This window comes from Parasteatoda tepidariorum, chromosome 4, assembly GCF_043381705.1.
Source record: "Parasteatoda tepidariorum isolate YZ-2023 chromosome 4, CAS_Ptep_4.0, whole genome shotgun sequence".
Taxonomy (NCBI): domain Eukaryota; kingdom Metazoa; phylum Arthropoda; class Arachnida; order Araneae; family Theridiidae; genus Parasteatoda; species Parasteatoda tepidariorum.
In genome coordinates, this window is record NC_092207.1 from 15,216,884 (window position 1) to 15,236,004 (window position 19,121).

Consider the following 19,121-nt stretch of genomic DNA (forward strand, 5'->3'; position numbering starts at 1 on the left):
GGGTAAATATATAGAAAAGTTTCTAACTGTGGTCGGCGGGAGAAACACCCCTTTTTTTGATTCCATAGTAGCAGGCAGCCTCAAACTCATTGGCACGAGAAGCTCTTTGGTTAGACCTAGGCCTACATTTATAGGCCTAGGCCTCTAATCTTAATCTTAGTACACATTGGGTTAGATAAATAGGGCGCATTCTCACCAAAGTTAGATGAAAGTTGAACCATAAAATGGGGAAATTTTCTCAAAACTTAATAATCTTCAATATCCTGTAATGACGAAACGAACAAGTTTAATCTTTGTATCCTGTAATTGAATTTAGAAAATCTAAATTTGACCGTGACGTATTTTATTTTAACACTTTACTTGAGGTTGCAACGAATTTGCACTCCTTTAAGTTTCAACGTGAACCAATACTTTTAACAATGTATTACTGCTTCGTTCAACTACTACATCATTAATGTTTGCCGCAATCTTATACTTGTAACCTTATGTTGTGCTGTATTGTATTTACCTTCTCCTATCATGTTTGCATTCATGTTATCGATACCTTTAAGTAAACAAGTTTAGAAAGGTGAAGCTTGCATTAATAAACTTGACTGTCTTAAGAAAGTTTAGTTAATTTTGGAACGGTGAAGCTTACATTTATTAACTTGATTGTCTTGGTAGAAAGTTTAGACAGCTTTAGAAAAGTGAAGCTTGCACTTATTAACTTGACTGTCTTAGTAGAAAGTTAAGAGAATTTTGTAAAAGTGAGGCTTGCACCGTCCTTGTAGAAAGTTTTACCTCACATTATACCAGGTGTACAGCTACTGATTTAATAACTCTTGAAACTACTATGTGAATTACATACCCGATGCTTGGATGTTTTAAAGTGACCTCCAACTAATATAATACACTTCTGACCTACGATGCAAACATTTTAAAAGCATCTTTTATAGCATTTTTAGTTCTTAATGTTTTCGACATCCTACTATCTTGCTTTTCCGGGCATTTTTCAATTTTTGAAATAAAAATTCTGCAAGATATTTATTCCAAGGAATTATTTTTGGCTAAATGAATTTTGTAATCGTATGCAAAAATTTATTATTAATTCGTTTAAAAATTTCACGATATATGGCGAAATACTCAAAAACGTAAAATTAACATTGAGAGGTTCAATCTTTGGACCGTTCTCCTGACCAAACTATCTGGACTCTATTTCCCAGATTGCAGTTACCTCCTATATTTCAGGGGTCAGAAATCCGAATTCGGCGGGAAAAAAATGTATGTTATACAGAAAAAGTACGTTTTTGTGTCACATTTCTTAACTGAAAATATCATCTGCATTTATTAATTAGCATATTTCAGATCTCCCCCTTGAACTATTAATATTGAGTCCTAGAACATGAAGATCCGATCATAAGATCAAAAGTTATTCAGGGTGGTCTGTTTATTTTTTTGCGCTCTGTGCCTGAATGTATCACTTAATTCAATATATTTTAACCCAAGGTTTTAACTATCTGTGGACAATGAATACATCTAATGCTGATTTATTAAGTAGAAAACCCCGTAATCTATTTCTTCAGCAAAGAGAAATTACTTTATGCAACTTACAGACTTGAAATCGCGACACTGTAAACGAAAAAGGGGAGCTTTTGTGAAGGGGAGGCTTACAGGAAAGAGAGGGGGAGTGGAAATATGGAAAGCAGAAAAGGAAAATAAATGAAATATGGAATCTCCTATCTAACGTGCGTCGTTCTATCTCTGATGGCCATTTTTTCTACCCATTCTTTTTCGACTCTTGTGGGGAATGTTGAATGGACATTGGTCAGTGCTGGCGAGTTTTTGTTAGGCAAACACACTTTGCCTGAGCGACGGTTAGGCTAGCTGCCTGAATAGAGGCTTCATTTGATAAGGAGTGTGCGAGATGAAAAGAAAAAGGGGAAAAAATATTCTGGAATATTTGGAGCAGTTTTCTTGTGGGCAGTCGTAGTAATTACTTGCAGGTCTTTCCTCCAACTACATTGACGGTTTAGATCATTAGTTCTGTTTTTTTCGTCTTTCGTTCGGGATTGTTGACCATTACTATTGATGTGTATGGAATCATCAGAAGTTAGATGCCGGATGGGAAGAATTGGAATTAATATGCTTTCCAGGGGGCTTTTAATCTTCTGAATTTATGATTTGTAAGAAGTTTGGCCATTATAATCGGAACTTCTTGTTGAATTATTCCAGTTTTCATATCATTTCTCATTGGCTTGGAAAGCCACTTCATGACCATTTTTGATTAAACGATAGAAGATTATAGATGATGGAAAATATGAATTTGCGTATGAATTGGATTAACTGAATTAAGTGGAAATAAGTTGTGAAATGTAAAACGCTGTATCTTATAAATTTGGACAAAAATTATTATTTATAATGCATTCAATGCTTTTCCAAGTAGTACTATAAAGTAATCCAGAAGTTATAATCCCAACAACTATGTTTCTATTTTTATGGAAATGTTTTTGTTCGAAATGTTTTTGAAATTACGTAGTCAGGGACTTTTCTGAACATTCGTTACAGAAATGCTTAGAAATATCTTGGTATCTTCGAAATATGTTGGTATATTCGAAATATCTTGCTATCTTCGAAATATCTTGGTATCTTCGAAATATCTAAGTATCTTCGAAATATCTTGGTATCTTCGAAATATCTAAGTATCTTCAAAATATCTTAGTATCTTCGAAATATCTTGTTATTTTCGAAATATCTTGTATCTTGGAAACAAAATGAAATGTAAAGGGTGTCAAGTAATGATCGTCCTAAGTATATTTTTTTAGAATATTTTCAAAAATACGAAGTTTTTAGAATTAGCTCAGTCGTAGTCGTAAATTGGTGTTTAAATGAGAAAGAACAAAACTGTTTCCATACCTCTAACTAACTACAATTCAGTTCATTCAATTAATGCAAAGCAGGGATTAAAATGACCTAAAACCATTTTTGGTGTTTAAAAGTAAATTCCTGATAAAAATGAATTTATTTCAACGTAGTCTATTTGTCAAATAAACTAATTTTTCATGATTTTAATCCCTCTTTTGCCTTTTTTTCTTCTTAATTTTATTAATGATTAGTCAAAATTTAAAAAAGCTTTTTTTAATTTTTTTTTGGGGAGGGGGGGCTTAGCTCGATCTTCTAAAAAGGGTCCTAGAAAATTTATACATAAAGATAGCACCATTTATCACCATCTTTATGAATCGTTACTCACCTGAAAATGTATAAACAGTGGTATTTCTAATATTTAAACAGAAACGCTTTTGAATACGTGTAGAAAAAGAATGATTTTAACTATAATATTTTTTTTTAAATCGGAGTTGTTATTACTATGCAGTACGGTAATTTTATCAGATTTTTTATTCCGTACACGGTTTCTTCATTTTTTTAAATAGAAAACGAAGTTATAACCTAATATTTAAAAAAAAAAAAAAAAAAAAGATAGCTGATGGTGCCAGAAGACGGATGAAACGCCTTTAGTGACATCGTAGCTTCGAAAAAAAAAATTCATATGTTCTATGTTTACTCAAGTTCGTAAGGGTCGTCCACCGGAAAACACTCTGAATGGAATGATTCACAGACAGTAAAAGTGAAAAAGAAGATATTCGCCTCAAGATCAAGGATAGAAGGAAGAGGAAAGATAAAGATTAGGGGATAGACTGGAGAAGAAAGAAGAAAAAAAGACCCAATTCCTGAGAACTGAGACGATGCTTTTGTACTATTGACTACTTAAACGTTTACCTCTGCCACTTAACACAATACTGTCTCATTCCAAAAGTGTAAAGTAAGTGCTGCTGTTTGTACTTAGAACTTTTTGTGCAGAAAGAAATACATTAATGGAGGTCCCTTCCTTACAGTTAAATTAAAGTAGTGTATTTTTCCCATGAATTTCTTTCTTTTCTTTTTTGATATATTAGCTCAATACTACTGCTTTTAGTTATTCTGCAGATGGAGATTAACTTTGATTGATCCTTTAAAGTGTCAAAAATTGTTTCATTTCATGATTTACGTAGATAATTTGCACATTACCCTGCAGATTATCCAGATAATGAACTTTAATAATGAACTTTCGCAGATAATGAATTTTCGAACTTAAGCACTGACAAATATATTTAGTTAACTGTGCAATGCAAATAAGCATTTTACGGAATTGTTTTAAAATGTCCCAAAATCCTTTATTTATTTTAATTTTCTTTCATTTGAAGTCAAGATGAGAAAGAGTCTGGCGATGTTTCCAATTAAGACTTCATGAGCATTGCGCTATAAGAACTTAATTAACAAATTACTTATTAGGCAAATTACGGTAAAAAGTATAGGCACTTTGGGTGTATCAGCCGTAAAATCCATTTTTACTGTAAAATATAATACCGTAAATTTTTTAGTAACATTGAACTAGAGTGATTTTGCGGTAAATATTACCGTTAATAATTTTAATTTTAAACATGATGAAATTTATTAGTCTGTAATTTACCCCTGATACGATACTTGTGTCACGTGATATTTCAGAAATGTTTTGTATTTCGTCTCAATAATTGCCAATTATTAAATTACTCAATTTTACTTTTGAAAAGTTGTATGATTGCGATTTTGTTGCCAGTTATTTATACTATTAAATTATTGTACAGTAAGTAATTAAAAATGAAAGTCGTACTATATTGTTTTATTTGTACTACTCAACATGAGGGTAGACTTCCGTATCGGTACTTGTGCCAAAATGGCAAGTTTTGACGTCTTGCGGTACAGTGGCACGCAGAAAAACTTCAAAATAAATGAATAAATAAAAAACCTCACACAAGGGATCCTCTGCAGGGGGGATGGCTCCCCTGCTTTAGTAGCTCGACGGCTTGCGCTGGAAGTCAAGCACATTACGGTAGAACAGTTTAACGAGGACCGATACCTCACACCCTTGGTCCCATCGCAGGCTGATCAAAGCTGTCAACCACCCACTCAGTGATACTTGACTTCGGTGTTCTACTGTGAACCGTGTCTTTACGATCAGTCCACTGCTGGGGGAAGAAAAAAAATGGCGAAATTTCTTGTCATATTTACTTCTCTTCTTAACTTCTCTTTTGTTGTTGAGACAAACGCTAAGATAGAATTAAAAAAATCAAGAATTCTTCACTTTATTGCTACAAGAAATTTCTGCGTATTAATCGACATCGGATTGAAAACTCTCCATTTTTCTCTGCGCGATTTTAAAAACAACCCGAAAGACAAAAAGAACTCCCGAAGTCACACCAGAATTTGCTAGCTTCCAGTATTAGGAAACCTCCTAACCACAAACCTGTTGGATCGTTTACTGCCGAAAGAAGATGTGCGAAAATGCTCATCTCATAGAAGAATGAAAAATAAAATAAATATAAAGCTACCAAGTAACCAATAAAAACTGGGAAGATTGTGTATACATATCCGCTTTGGCCTATATAACTTTTTATATTTTTGTTGCGTCAAGGTGTTGCAGGGGCGTGCCGATGTTTTAACCTGTGCCCGGGCGGTGTTACCAACCGGGGTGGCTGACCCAGCGCGTGTGGTTGGATCCCCCCCCCCTTTCAGATTCATCTTTTTTCTTATCAGTCTCACCCCCTCTATTTTCATTTTTTTCTTTTTTATCTTTTTTCTTCGGTCAAATATGGGCGGGCGATGAGTTGTGAAGAGAAATAATAAGCTGAAATATATTGCTGTAAAGAAAAGAAAAAGGAATTTTTTTTTCTTATTCGTTTCGTGATTAATTAATAGTCACGTGATGTAATATTAATTTGGTCACGTTGCTGTTGATGAAGAAAAAATAAACGTTTTATTTCATGTTTAATCTTTATTGCCTTTTTAATCTTTTACCCAGGTAGCGTTTTATGAGAATATTACCATTTCCTCTCATGATTTAGAGAAGGTTTAAACACGAAATACACTGTAAAAAAAATTCCAGATCAAATTACAGCATAAAGTACCGCACTTCGAATCCATCATGAGTATAATCCATTTTACTGTAAACTCCATTTTACCGTAAAATATTATACATTAGCTTTTACAGTAATATTTATTTAACTAGAGTTATTTAGTGTTTTTTGCAGTAATTATTATTTTATATTATAACCGTCTTTGAGCAGCTGACCCAATTTTAGGTTTGCGATTCCAATGTTCAACCCCGTAGCCTCGTAATTGCAGTCCATCATCAGTAAAATCCATTTTACTGTAAACTCCATTTTTACCGTTAAATATTCTACATTAGCTTTTACAGTAATATTTATTTAACTAGAGTTATTCAGTGATTTTTGCGGTAATTATTGTTTTATATTATAAACGTAGTTGAACAGCCGAACCCATTTCAGATTTACGATTACCCATTTACGGGGCCGTGTAATTGCAGGACTCTGGAAATTTTTTATGTGTTGAAGGGAATGAAGGAAGTGTGTAATTGTCGGGACTCGAACCCCGTTGTGTCTGTCATGAAATTCATAGATTGTGTCTATAATATGTACCAAGCTGTAAGAAACTAAATGGCTTCATTGGTTGACCTAATTGTTTTCATAAATTTCTAATTGTTTAACCGTATGCAGTTAATAAACTGTTATTCTCACAGTTAACAGTTTGAATACCTACTTATTTATGGTTATTTGATTGTTTTGTTTGAATATGGTAAAATAACGATTCAATAAATTATTACTGAACTGTTTCTTCTGAGAAATTTTTAACAGTCTAAACTTGTAGCAAAACGGACAAAATTGAATCGCTGTTTTATACACATTTTATTGTACTTTTATAAAAATGTGTAAGCTAGTAGCAGAATGGGCAAAATTGATAAACTGTTTTTTTACACATTCAATCATAAGTTTATTTGTATGAAGTATTGTGTAAACTTGTAACAAAATGTACCAAATTGATTCACTGTTTTAAACACATTTTACTGTTTGTTTATAAAATTGTGTAACTATTAGCAAAATGGACAAAGTTGCTTGACTTTTTTTTGCACATCAGTCATAAGATTATTTTTATAAACTAATATGTAAACTTGTAGCAAAATGGACAAAATTGATTCGCTGTTTTATACACATTTAATTGTACGTTTATAAAAGTGTGTAAGCTAGTAGCAGAATGTGCAAAATTGATTTANATTTAACTAGAGTTATTCAGTGATTTTTGCGGTAATTATTATTTTATATTATAACCGTCTTTGAACTGCCGACCCAATTTTAGGTTTACGATTCCAATGTTCAACTCCGTCGCCTCGTAATTGCAGTCCATCATTAGTAAAATTCATTTCACTGTAAACTCCATTTTTACCGTTAAATATTATACATTAGCTTTTACAGTAATATTTATTTAACAAAAATGGACCAAATTGATTCACTGTTTTTAACACATTTTATTGTACGCTTATAAAAGTGTGTAAACTATTAGCAAAATGGACAAAATTGATTGGCTGTTTTTTGCAAATTAATCATTAGATTATTTTTATAAACTGATATGTAAACTTGTCGCAAGTTGGACAAAATTAATTCTCTGTTTTATGCACATCCAATTGTAATCTTTTAAAATTATATAAACTTGCAACAAAGGGGACAAAATTGATTCAGTGTTTCATACACTATAAAATTATGTAAATGATGCTTTTCTAGGTATAAGATTTAGTAACTTAAGAAAAGTTAATGTTGAAACCTTTAATCTTTAAATATGAAATTCTGATTTTAAAATCGAAAATTTCAATTGCTTTTATGTAAAAAAAATTTGTCCACTTCCTCTTCCTACAATAAACTTTTAAAAAAAACATATAACTATGTATGGATAGCTAAAATCTTCTAATATCATATTCTGAATATCAGATAAAACACATTAAAAACTGAAAATATTAAATAAATATTAAGACTGTTTCAATATGTTGAATTAAATAGATTGAATTTCAATACATTAAAATTCAATATATTAAAATACTTTTTTCAATTGACCAAAACGTAGCAACAGTTTTTAAATTATAAAAAATAAGAAAGCCATTTTAATATGTTTCACAAAGGTTTTCTATACTTTAACGTAAAAAAATAATATTTTTAAGGGTATACTGCGCAATTAAATTTAAATTGATAAAAAATACTTTGTATATTCCATATATGGATGGGTGTGTTTTCTTTTTCAGTGATCGTTTGTGATTGGTTCACTTAAGAAAACTATTTTGTTTCTTATCTTTTAATTGGTGGGTTTCAAAGGTATATGATGTCCTCATTAAGATAATTGGGTGTCATGTATTTCATTTCGCTTCAAATACATTGTGCAATTCGAAACGAGAAACACATATTTCAATAATAAACATATAGACCTCATTTACAAAATATATTTAAATTGTTTTATTATTATTCCATTATTCTGCGTTCCATGCTATAATGATGCGATTTAATGGCTTTATTTTGAAAAATAATTGTCAAATTCAAAGTCTCTTTATTATTCTCTTAAGTTTATATGTTATTTCCTTTTTAAAATGTTATAAAGAATTCCAAAATTGTTCTTAAGAGTATTATAAACAATTAGTATCCCAATTCAGCGATTTATTTGAAAACTTAAATAATTAGCAAAATAAATGAGAGCATTTCGGAATTGTTATCAAATACGGAATTCATTTGATTTATCTGTATGATAAAATGGCATAATTAGGGTGATATGCGTATTTGAGGATATTCTTAATGGAAATGTTTTTATTTTTAATTAGTTAAACGAATTAGAATAGTAAAAACCTAAAGTTTTGTTAAATATAGTTACAATTTTTAGTTACATGTATCGAATAACGTTCCATTATCCATGTTAGAAGAAATTGCGCATCTTTTTTACTCTGTGTTAAGTGCTTTTATCGTTAATTTGGACAGGATTTTGACGAAATCAGAAGAAAAAAAACTTAAGATAATTTTATGTAATAGTTTAGTATATGTTTAGAGTCACAAGTTATGATTTGTTATTGTTTCTAAAGAAACCTAATTATTTCACTATTTAGTATTACAACTTAAAAGCACATTAAGTGTTAGAACGACTTACATTCCAGCAATGAGAGAAAAGTTTTGGCAAAATAAAATTACCGTACTGTATGATAATGACATTTCTGGTGGAAAAAAATGACCAATAAGATCAAAATATAGAATATTTGATAAAGTAATTAAATGTTTTATACATATTATTGATGTTTACAAAATATTCGCTATAAAAATTTACAGAAACTTTACAGAAATATTTACAGAAATATTACTAGAAACTTATGTTTATGCTCATTAATATACGCTATTTGGGAGATTATCATATGCTACTTGGGAAATATTTGCATGCATAGCTTTTCGAAACATTTTTCACACAACGCATTAATTTATTTTTATAGATACAAAATTACAAGTTAGAAATTAATCTAAAGTAAAAAAATAATTTATCTTTTCCAACAACATCGAAGTTTCGATTACTTTCAGTGCAAGTGACAAAAAAGACGGGAAGCCGGAATGAGTTTAGTTGTCACCACACCCTAATATCGAAATTATTTCTTTTAATTGCATTAGAACATTAAAAAAGCGCACCTGCGCCATTTTTTTTTTCACCTTCGATTCCGTTTCATAATTCCGTCTATCTCTCCTATGATTTCTTAAAAAAAGAATTTTTTTTTCTTTTCTTCTTAAGTCACCACCCCCACTGATTTTTATATTGCCATTAATACCTAAGTTTCTAAGGGGAAGGGGACTATTCTGCAGGTAAGGAGACCTCACAAGAGCAGGTGCATGTGTACAGGTAAAAAGTGATTAAATCTCGCACCTGCCATGAAGTAATTAATGGTTAGAAAATTCAGTCTGGGAAATTAAAGAAATTATGGTTTTATTCTTTACCTCTTTTTATTCTTTTTTTGATTGGAAGAATTAAGAACTTTTTTTTTTCTCTCTTTCAATATTACCACTTCCGTTATGGGAGAGAAATTTTGACCTTTTAGTTACTTCAGACAGAGATTGAATTTTCAATTTTACCATAAAAGCTTTCGTGTGTGGTAAAAGTCTGGAATAGAACAATACTTTCATAATTTTTGTATATTTAACACAGATTTAGTATTGCAGTTTTTAAAAAAAATAATTGAATAATTTATGTTCCATTTATTGGATTTAACTTTCAAAGTTCCAATCTTTATGACTCAAAAGATTGCTTCTAAACATAGTAATTAATTGAAGGTAATTGTTCACACCGGCTAACCATAGGATGTTTTTGTTGTTTACCTCTCCATGTAACGCAAATGCGGGCTAGTTCCATTAAAAAGTCCTTACACGAAGGCAAATTTCTTCCAATACTTGATCCGGGAGTTCCGTTGTCTTCTGAATTGGGTTCAAAATTACGAGACTACGGAATTGAACATTGGCAGTCGTAAGCTCAAAAATTGAGTCGGTTGTCCAACGATAGTTATAAAATGGATACTAACTACTTTATCATAACAAATTAATTAAAGTTATGCCCGCAACAAATAAAACATTAAAGAATAAAGTAAGAATAATGAAGAACATTTCATTGTTAAGCAAATCTTAATTTTCGTTCCGTAATCTAAAGATAATTTTATATTTCCCAACATAGTGTAAAAAAATTTTGGAAAATATTGTATAACTTAACGTTTTATTCACGAAGAAAAAATAATCTGGTAAAATTACAGTGCTGCGCATTTTTGGTTAAATAATATATAATTCTGGTTAATGTAACAAAAATATACGAGCATTTAAGCCATTCATTTGGTAATTCTTTCTGTTCATATGGTAACGGTTTACCGAAATTCTGGTTTTCAAAATTATAGTTCTTATTACCACATATTTAGTAAAAAATACAAAACTGAAAAGTAAATACACTCGAATAGATAGTTTTTATGTTATGCTCTAAGATATCGTGATTACCACATTTACAAAAATTTTTAAACTATTATTTATACCATATTGCATTGTAAATTTTGCCCAAGCTCTTTGGTGAAAAAAACGAGCTTTTTTGATGTTCCCATAGAGCCAGAAACACGGTAAATTTTACTATATTCCGGTAGTTTTGACTATACTTTTTTTCTCAATGTTTCTTGAAACGAATTTGTAAAGTTTAATGTCCTATATGATATAGTAATTTTTCATAACTCAGTGTTATTTTTAGAGTAATCTTGTATAGTTTTGTAATTGATGAGGTAATCTTATATTGCTGAATATCTCATCTTAGAGGGTAATCTTGTATAATTTAATGCTTAATTTGATAAAGGAATCTTATGTAACTCAATGTCTTATTTAATGAAATAATACACTATGTCGGACTCAGTCATTTTTAAATTTAGTTTTCTAATCATATAATCGCCACGTTGGAAAAAATAAGACATAATAGCTAACTATTGATTATCGAAATAATTTCATATCAATTTACTAAGTTCTTAATGTAGCACGGAAGAAACGTATTAAAATTAATTCCGAACCTTTTAAAGTATGTATGTTTTTGTTACGAATTTATTTATTAATTTATTTAACAAACGTAAGTTAATTTTTTGTTTTCATTTTTTATATTGTTCATCATCATGCGATCCGTTTAATTTTTTCTTTGTTGTAAAAGAAGTAGACGAAATAGTAAGAAAGAAGTAGTAATAGTTTAAGAAATAGTTAGTTATAGTGAGTTGCATGCTTGGTTTCTTATAATACCATTTAACTAATAATACACCTAAGCTTGATTCTTGTGATATATGATATATAATATTTAAAAAAAAAAAAGAAAAAAAAGAAAGAAAAAACTCAGGGTTATTGCTATTGATATCTGCGATATACTGCTATATATATCAAGCTATTGAATCAAATTTAAAAGTAATGTTGATTCAGATCGTCTATTATAATGTTCTTAGATTAGAATTATATAAAATATTTTGAAAGCATTAAACAATGGAAATCAAGGTTTCAAAATTTTTTTATAATGAAAGATTGTTAACAAAGTTGGAATTATATTTTGTAAATGGCTTTAGGAGTGATCTTTCGGATTCAGAAGACTGTAAGAAAATGAAAAAAATTTATTGATTTTTTTTAAATTAATGATTCCACATTTGTTCTTCAACGAGTTATAGTTATTAGTACGAAACGATACTGAAATGATTCTTATATCATAAATAAATACGAAATGATGCCTATCGTTGGAAAATTATAAAAAGTATATAGAAAAAGTATATATAGAAAATAAAAATAAAAATTAACTTTTCCTTCTATATTTGCGATATGTTTCGTTTTTAAAATGAAAAATTACGTGAAGAAGTCGATTTTAAGATATCAATATAGTCGTTTTTAAGATATAAGTTTTTAAGTTAAGATTCCGTTGACTGTCCAATATTTCTTATAAATGACACCTATTTATGAAATAACGATTAATTTCAAAATTGTAAAATTACTTTAAGTTTAAGCTATCTAGTCCCTTATTTAATAATTAGAATAAAATTATAAATTAATTTTAGGTCTCACATAAAAATGTACACTACAACACTTATTTATCTAATCCAATTTTCAAACAAATGAAAGAAAAAGATCAAAACAGTTTGTTTTTTGTTCAGTTCCCGGTTTTGTAGTGTAACTGCATTAACCTATTTCTTGCCTTTAAAGTAAAAATGATCAAAAAAGCTTCCATGAAAAACGAAGTAAAACCGAAGGGAAATAAGAGAAAACGAAAGAAATAAAACTGACCACCACTTCAGTTCTTTTTTCTCATTCCATCTATTCTTTGTATTCCTTGCAATTCTTGTTTGCTGTTGGTGGACGACATTTAATTAAATTATTAAAGAACATTATTAAAATAGGCAGTTCTATTACGTTTCAGTTTTGGTCGTCTTGCCGTACCGGATGAAAAGACTTTTTTAACCCAATCCGTTTTTTCAAATTTTTTTTTTTTTGGAGAAGTGGTTTTGTGTGTTTATTGTTTATTTTTCCTGTTAATAGAGTGATTTGTTTTGTTTTCCTTAGACTTCATGTTTTTGTAGTTTGAAAGCTACATTATTAAAATTTAAACTTCGTTATGTGATTTGATTGATCAAGTTGTTTTCCTTGAGGAAAAATAATTGCTTTATTTAAAATGATTGTGTTATTGATAGGTTTAAGTTACTTGTGTGAAAAAGGAAAATATAATATTCGTTTAAATTTTTTTAAAACTTTTTTTTAATTTTCAATTATTGTTAAAACTTGTTAAATACATTTTTGCCAAAGAAATGATTTAACACGAGTAAGAAAAGTTAACTTTTAGTTTTGCTTTAAAATTTTAAATTATTATTTTGTATTCATTATTATTATTTTGCAATATTATTTTATTATTTTTATTTTGCATTATTATTATTATATTGCATTATTATTTTGCATTCATTGCATATGCACGAAACACAGTTTCATATAAAATTTATTATAATAGTAAATATTAACTTTTTTTAACGCTTTATCATTCATTGTGAAAGAATAACTTATTATATTTTTAAAAAAAAATGTTGCCTCATAAGTCAATATCATGATATTACTTTAAAAAAATAAAAGCCATTACATAATAACAACCATTATATAATAGTTTTAAGCCTTTAATCATAAATAAAATTCATAATCATAAATAAAATCTAAGTCAAAAACGTAATTATAACAAAGAACAATATTAAAAAGAAATGATAAAAAAAATTTCGGGTAAACTCCGTTAAATAATGATAAGTTAATAATTTGTTCACAAATTTTTATTAAAAATAATTCTGTCCGAAATATTTTGTTTCATTTGAAAATATCAAAATTTTGGTAATATTTTTAGACTTACAATAAATCGTGACATTTGCGTCTTAATTAAATTTCGTTCGTTTCCAATTCAAAGGATAGAAGAAAAAGATAGATAGAAATAGGTAGAATAGGTAGAAATAGATTCAACAGATAGAAGAAATTCAATGGAAAGTTCGTTTTCAATTTAATAGATATAATTGCAAGTTTGAGTTAGCTGTAAACCCAAAGTAATTGCAGTATAAAGTGCTCAACGTTTTTATTGTATATGGACACACAAAAAACCCCAATAAACTAAAAGGTTTTTCAAATAATAATAGCTAAAAATAATTAACGAATTTTTCTTACAGCAGTGATGGTGTCTTAGTCACTTAATTTTTATTACTGAGATCAGAAAAAAATTTGACAAGTTAAAGCTGTTTCCCATTTCCAAAAGGTGCACACAGAGGGAAAAGTGTTCTTGCTCATCAAAAAACTAGATTCCAGATGCCATTTGTTTCAATTTGGAACGCGACGGTCCGCGCATTTTTTCTCGCCAAACCTAATAAACTAACATCTCCGTTGAGACGTTCTCCGATAAAAAATTCAAATTGAACCCTGCGTCTTTCCTTTTCTCAAAAAAAAAGGAAAAAAAAATAAAATAGAAGGAACGCTGGGGTCCATCCGTTCTAATCTTGAACCATCTTACTCGAAAGGAGTAGTATTCAACAACAGAATCTTCTGAGCAACAATAGGCTTCTAAAGCCGAAAGGATTAAGAGGGCTCAAAGGAAAAAGAAATAATATATAACAAGAAAGAAAAAAATGGCCGATAAAAAGAATCACCTTTACTTTTACTCCCAATTTTCGCTCAGATTGAAGAGAGGACGCGAATCACAAAACAATAGTGGAAGTCCGAAAGGTGTTGCCAACAATAAAAGGAAAGTAAAAAAAGAACTCGCAATTAAATTGTCGCTTTCTGTTGTTGCCAGATTTAATACTGAATCTCGCATTAGACTTAGTGTTGGCTTAACGTGTTTTCGTTTCTGCTTAGAATTACTGTTCCATTGCAATTAATTTTTTTCTCTTTGGCGCAGGGTGTAAAGCATTATATTCTGCTGTTGTTTCAGCTAGCTATTCATCAAAAGGAGACAGACGCTTAGGATAGTTGAAAAGTTTTCTTTGTTATTAAGGTTGTTCCAAATTTCAAAGCAACTTATTTTATCGAGTCACTTTAATATTGTTTTCGTCTAATATTGAAAGATAAAAAAAGTTCTATTTTCGTATTACTTATCAAAAATACTTTAAAATTAGGTTTTAAATTTTGATCAACTTACACAATTTATCAACTTTTTTAAAATAATTTCTTAAGGTGTGCATTCGTACATCTTATTTATTAAAACTTCGCATTTAAAAGTAATAAAAAGAAGAAAATGTTTTGTGCTAAGTATTAAATTGTTGGCGCATTTACTAAATCGTTTTTTTATTTTTTATTTTAAAATTTCGTTTTTTTTGTTTTTGTTTAGAGGTGATATACTAGAACACAATATTAATTTTTGCTTTAGGGATAGCATTTTTGCGTACTAAAATACAATTTTAATGGTTCGAATGTCTGAACTAAATGAAACTGAATATTTCAGACGATATTTTAAATTATGAAATCGAACACAAGAATATACTTTCTCTGAGTAAATATGTTTTTTTTTCCCGACAGATTTTAATTTTTGATTCTCAAAATATAACACTGGAAGTATCCAAAAATAGGAATTGATTTATCACTACAAAAGAGTATATATATATATATATGTATGGATAGATAGATAACAAAATAAATAAATGCAAAAAAACACGAAGAAAATTAAGAAAAACAATAAGTTTCAATTCCCCCCCCCCTTTTTTTTTTGTTCTTCGTATGTCTGTAATTTTCCTTTGTTTTATCTTCATTTTGAACTTTATATATATATATATATATATCTTATAGTGACAAATCAATGGACATTAAAATATAACACCAATTAAAGTAAATCATTAAAGTAACACAACAGTGCTTATACAAAGTATCATAACAGTTTGTATTTAAGTATAATAAGTTTTTATCATAACATTATTTGTTAAAGTATCACATTAGTAAACATTAAATTTTCACTTTAGTGAACAATAAAGTATCACATTTAAGTACCACACATTTAAGTACCAATGCACATTTAAGTACCACATTAGTGTACTTTAAGGTATCACATAAATACGTATTAAACTATCACATTAATAAGCATTAAAATGTCACATCAATACATATTAAAGTACCACACTAAAGCATTACATCAGTATATTTATTAGATTCGTATTGTTGATCAGTGTTAGTCTTAATTCTGTAGTGCAGAAGCTTATTTTATCATATTTCTTTAAAAAAAAAAATTAAAAAAAAACTTTCTTAGTGCTTTTTCTGCAGGCATAAACACTCATCTTATATACATATATATGTTTAAAAAATAGCAACAAGGAAGCTAAAAAGATATATGTTATTTGTTTTTTTGTGACATAACTATTTTTAATATTAAAAAAAATCATTAAAAAAATCACTCAAAATTTTTCCATTTCCTTTTCGGAAAAACATAGTTCAATTTCATTTCGTCGTTTTTGTCTAGAAACAAATAGCTTTTCCCCATATATAACACTTGCGTCAGACTAGCGAGTGCAAATGCACATACATATTCAAGGTGCTACCAGTCACACTTATGGGGATCGGGGGAGGGAATAGCAAAAAGTAGAACTCAGCCCGCTCGGTTAATGAAGCCGTTAAGGAGGGCCTGCTACGTTTTTAGGCAGAAGACTCCTCGTAAAAACCGCTACATGTTTTATAACTTATACTTGTTGTCTGCCATCCCCCCGCGACCGTAAAGTCGGACGATATGGCGAAAAGCCGTAAAAATAATAATAATGTGCATGATGGAGAAAAAAACTGAAAAAATAAGGAAAACTTAATATCAGTTCGTTTATTAGCAGTCCCCAAATACCGTGAAGTGCTGTTTACTTCTTTCCTGTTTTAATATACTCGTTTGTTTTTAGAGACATAGGTACTTTTTCTTTTTTCCATTGATTTAGCCAGATATTTGCTGATATTTTTTTTCCTTTTAATCATTTTAAGAGTCTAGCGTTTGTGTATGGTATAGATTGATAGATAATACATCAACATTTTAATTTTAAACACTATGACGTGAATTGTATTGAAGAAAAATGTCTTCGATTTCAATTTTATTGTGGCATAAAACGCAGAGTTGGAATTGTGAAATGCCACTCTGACGTAATCACAACACTTTTCTAAGAGTTTCTTTTGGTCCATTCGGCCTCTGCGCCCTCTAGCTACACTTAAAGGAAACAGTTAGTTGACTCAGTTTGAATAGTTGCACTACGATTTGTCATTTAATGTGTCTGTCACATTTTTGTTTATTTCTGTTCAATTATGTTTGTAGAATGATTGAATAATATCTCTCTGTAGTTTTTTAGTTATAAAAGTGAATTTGTTTTCGTCATTTTAATTAAAATATTTGAATAAAGTTAGGATTGTGTAAATAGTTTTTTGTAATTTTATTCTATGCATTTATGTAGAAATATAAAAATTTTCTAATCAGTTTCAAATCTTTTTTATTTTTGGTTTTGGTTCTATTATACGTTCTATTATGTTTTATTTTATTTCTGTTTATTTAATTCTGCCATTTATTAAATTATACTATAAACAAAGAAAAGAAGAAAAAATCTGCATTGTTACCACTTTTCGGAAATTTTCTTTAGTTTAGTAGAAGCAATGGTGCATGACATCCATATAAATATGTATTTTATTAAACATTGAAAAAAAAATTTATACAATAAAAATGGTGAGAAATTGAAACATTTAAAATAAATCATCCTATACTTTGCTAAATGTTCTTTTATTTTCATTAACACGTGACACACCTAAAGAATTAAGATCTAAATATTTCTGGGAATTTTAATAAAACCCAGCGATTAATAAGAACTTCATAAATTCAATTAAAAATAATACAAAAATTTTAAAAATAAAAATAAATTTTAAAAAGTGGATTAATATTGCTTGAAAATTTAAGTGTAAAATTTAGGTAATAGTTTTTCACCGTTGTATTTTAAATCTTGTGTTTTTAATCTCTTAATTTATATATTTTTTTTATTAACAATTGTTTAAAAAACAATAAAAGGAAAAATAACTTTAAAACTAAATTTTTCTTAACTGTCTAATAATGATTTCCGTAAAATCTTGTTAACCCATTTTCGGCCAAATTTGCTTAAATACACCATTTTAAAATATTTTATTATTATCGCAGAGACATATATTTTTCTCCAATTTTATTTTTCTGTTTTTGTTTACCCTTTGACGCAGAATTTTCATGAAATATATTTTTTATTATTTTGTATTAATTTAGGTCAAAATAAAGGGGAAAATATAATAATTAGCATTTTAAAAATTTTTGATTATGAAATACAGCAGCAAAAACCGGTGTCCCATTTTGTGTTTGTTGTTTTTCTTTGTTGTTTTTGTTTGTTATTTAAGAGTTCATGAAATACATAATAAATGCACGAAATACAAACTATTAGGTTAGAATTCATTCAAAATTTATGATTGATGGGTTCACAATTATTGTTCATTGTTTTTCAAGCAAAATACTCGATATTTGCTTCTCTTTGATTAGTACAGTCAAAAATATAAATTTTTAAAAAACAGAAAGTCATTAAATTGTATATTTGTTTCATGTAGAAAAAGCATACTTACTAAATGGTCGTTTTTTATGTATTTGTAACTTTTTTTTGAAGAAAAAAAATGAAGAAAAATCATTTTGAAATATAATTAAGAATTTTTATTTGCCGGCCAATCGGCTAAACTGTCACCGTACTTGACTGCGAAGCCAATGGTTGCTGGTTCGAATCACGCTCAGGGCATGGATATTTCTCTCTGTGTGTTGTCCTGTATTGTGTAATGCGAGAATGTAATCCAGAGATGTCTCCTTTAAACTGAAGTAAAAAGTATCCTTTTTACGTTGGTCGCTTTAGTAACTTAAGTTCACGGGTATCCACCGGGTAGCGACTTTACACATTGTCGACTCCCGGGCACTTCTTTGGCACCGTATTTTGAAATTCGCCAGTGTTACATTCGCCAAGTCGGGTTTCAAATTTTCTCGCGAAAATCTTCGAATATTAATTCGCGCATGTTACACTTGCGACATACGATTTAAAAAACGCATGAGTGAACATGAGGTGTGAATAAATTTAGCTGCTTTAAAAGTTTTTGTGTATTATCATTCTCTTTTTATTCGGACTTCCTGAAACACATATTTATTTCTTACTTTTTTATATCCTTTTTAGGATAAAGTTTTGTTGTGGGTGTAGGATATATGAGTAG

The 19,121-nt window shown here is 29.1% G+C and overlaps 1 protein-coding gene across 1 annotated transcript in view; it reads left to right on the top strand.

Annotated features, from left to right (window-relative positions):
• LOC107453499 (zinc finger homeobox protein 3) overlaps nt 1–19,121 on the top strand; it is a 186,721-nt gene that overhangs the window by 49,218 nt on the left and 118,382 nt on the right. The window lies entirely within an intron of this gene.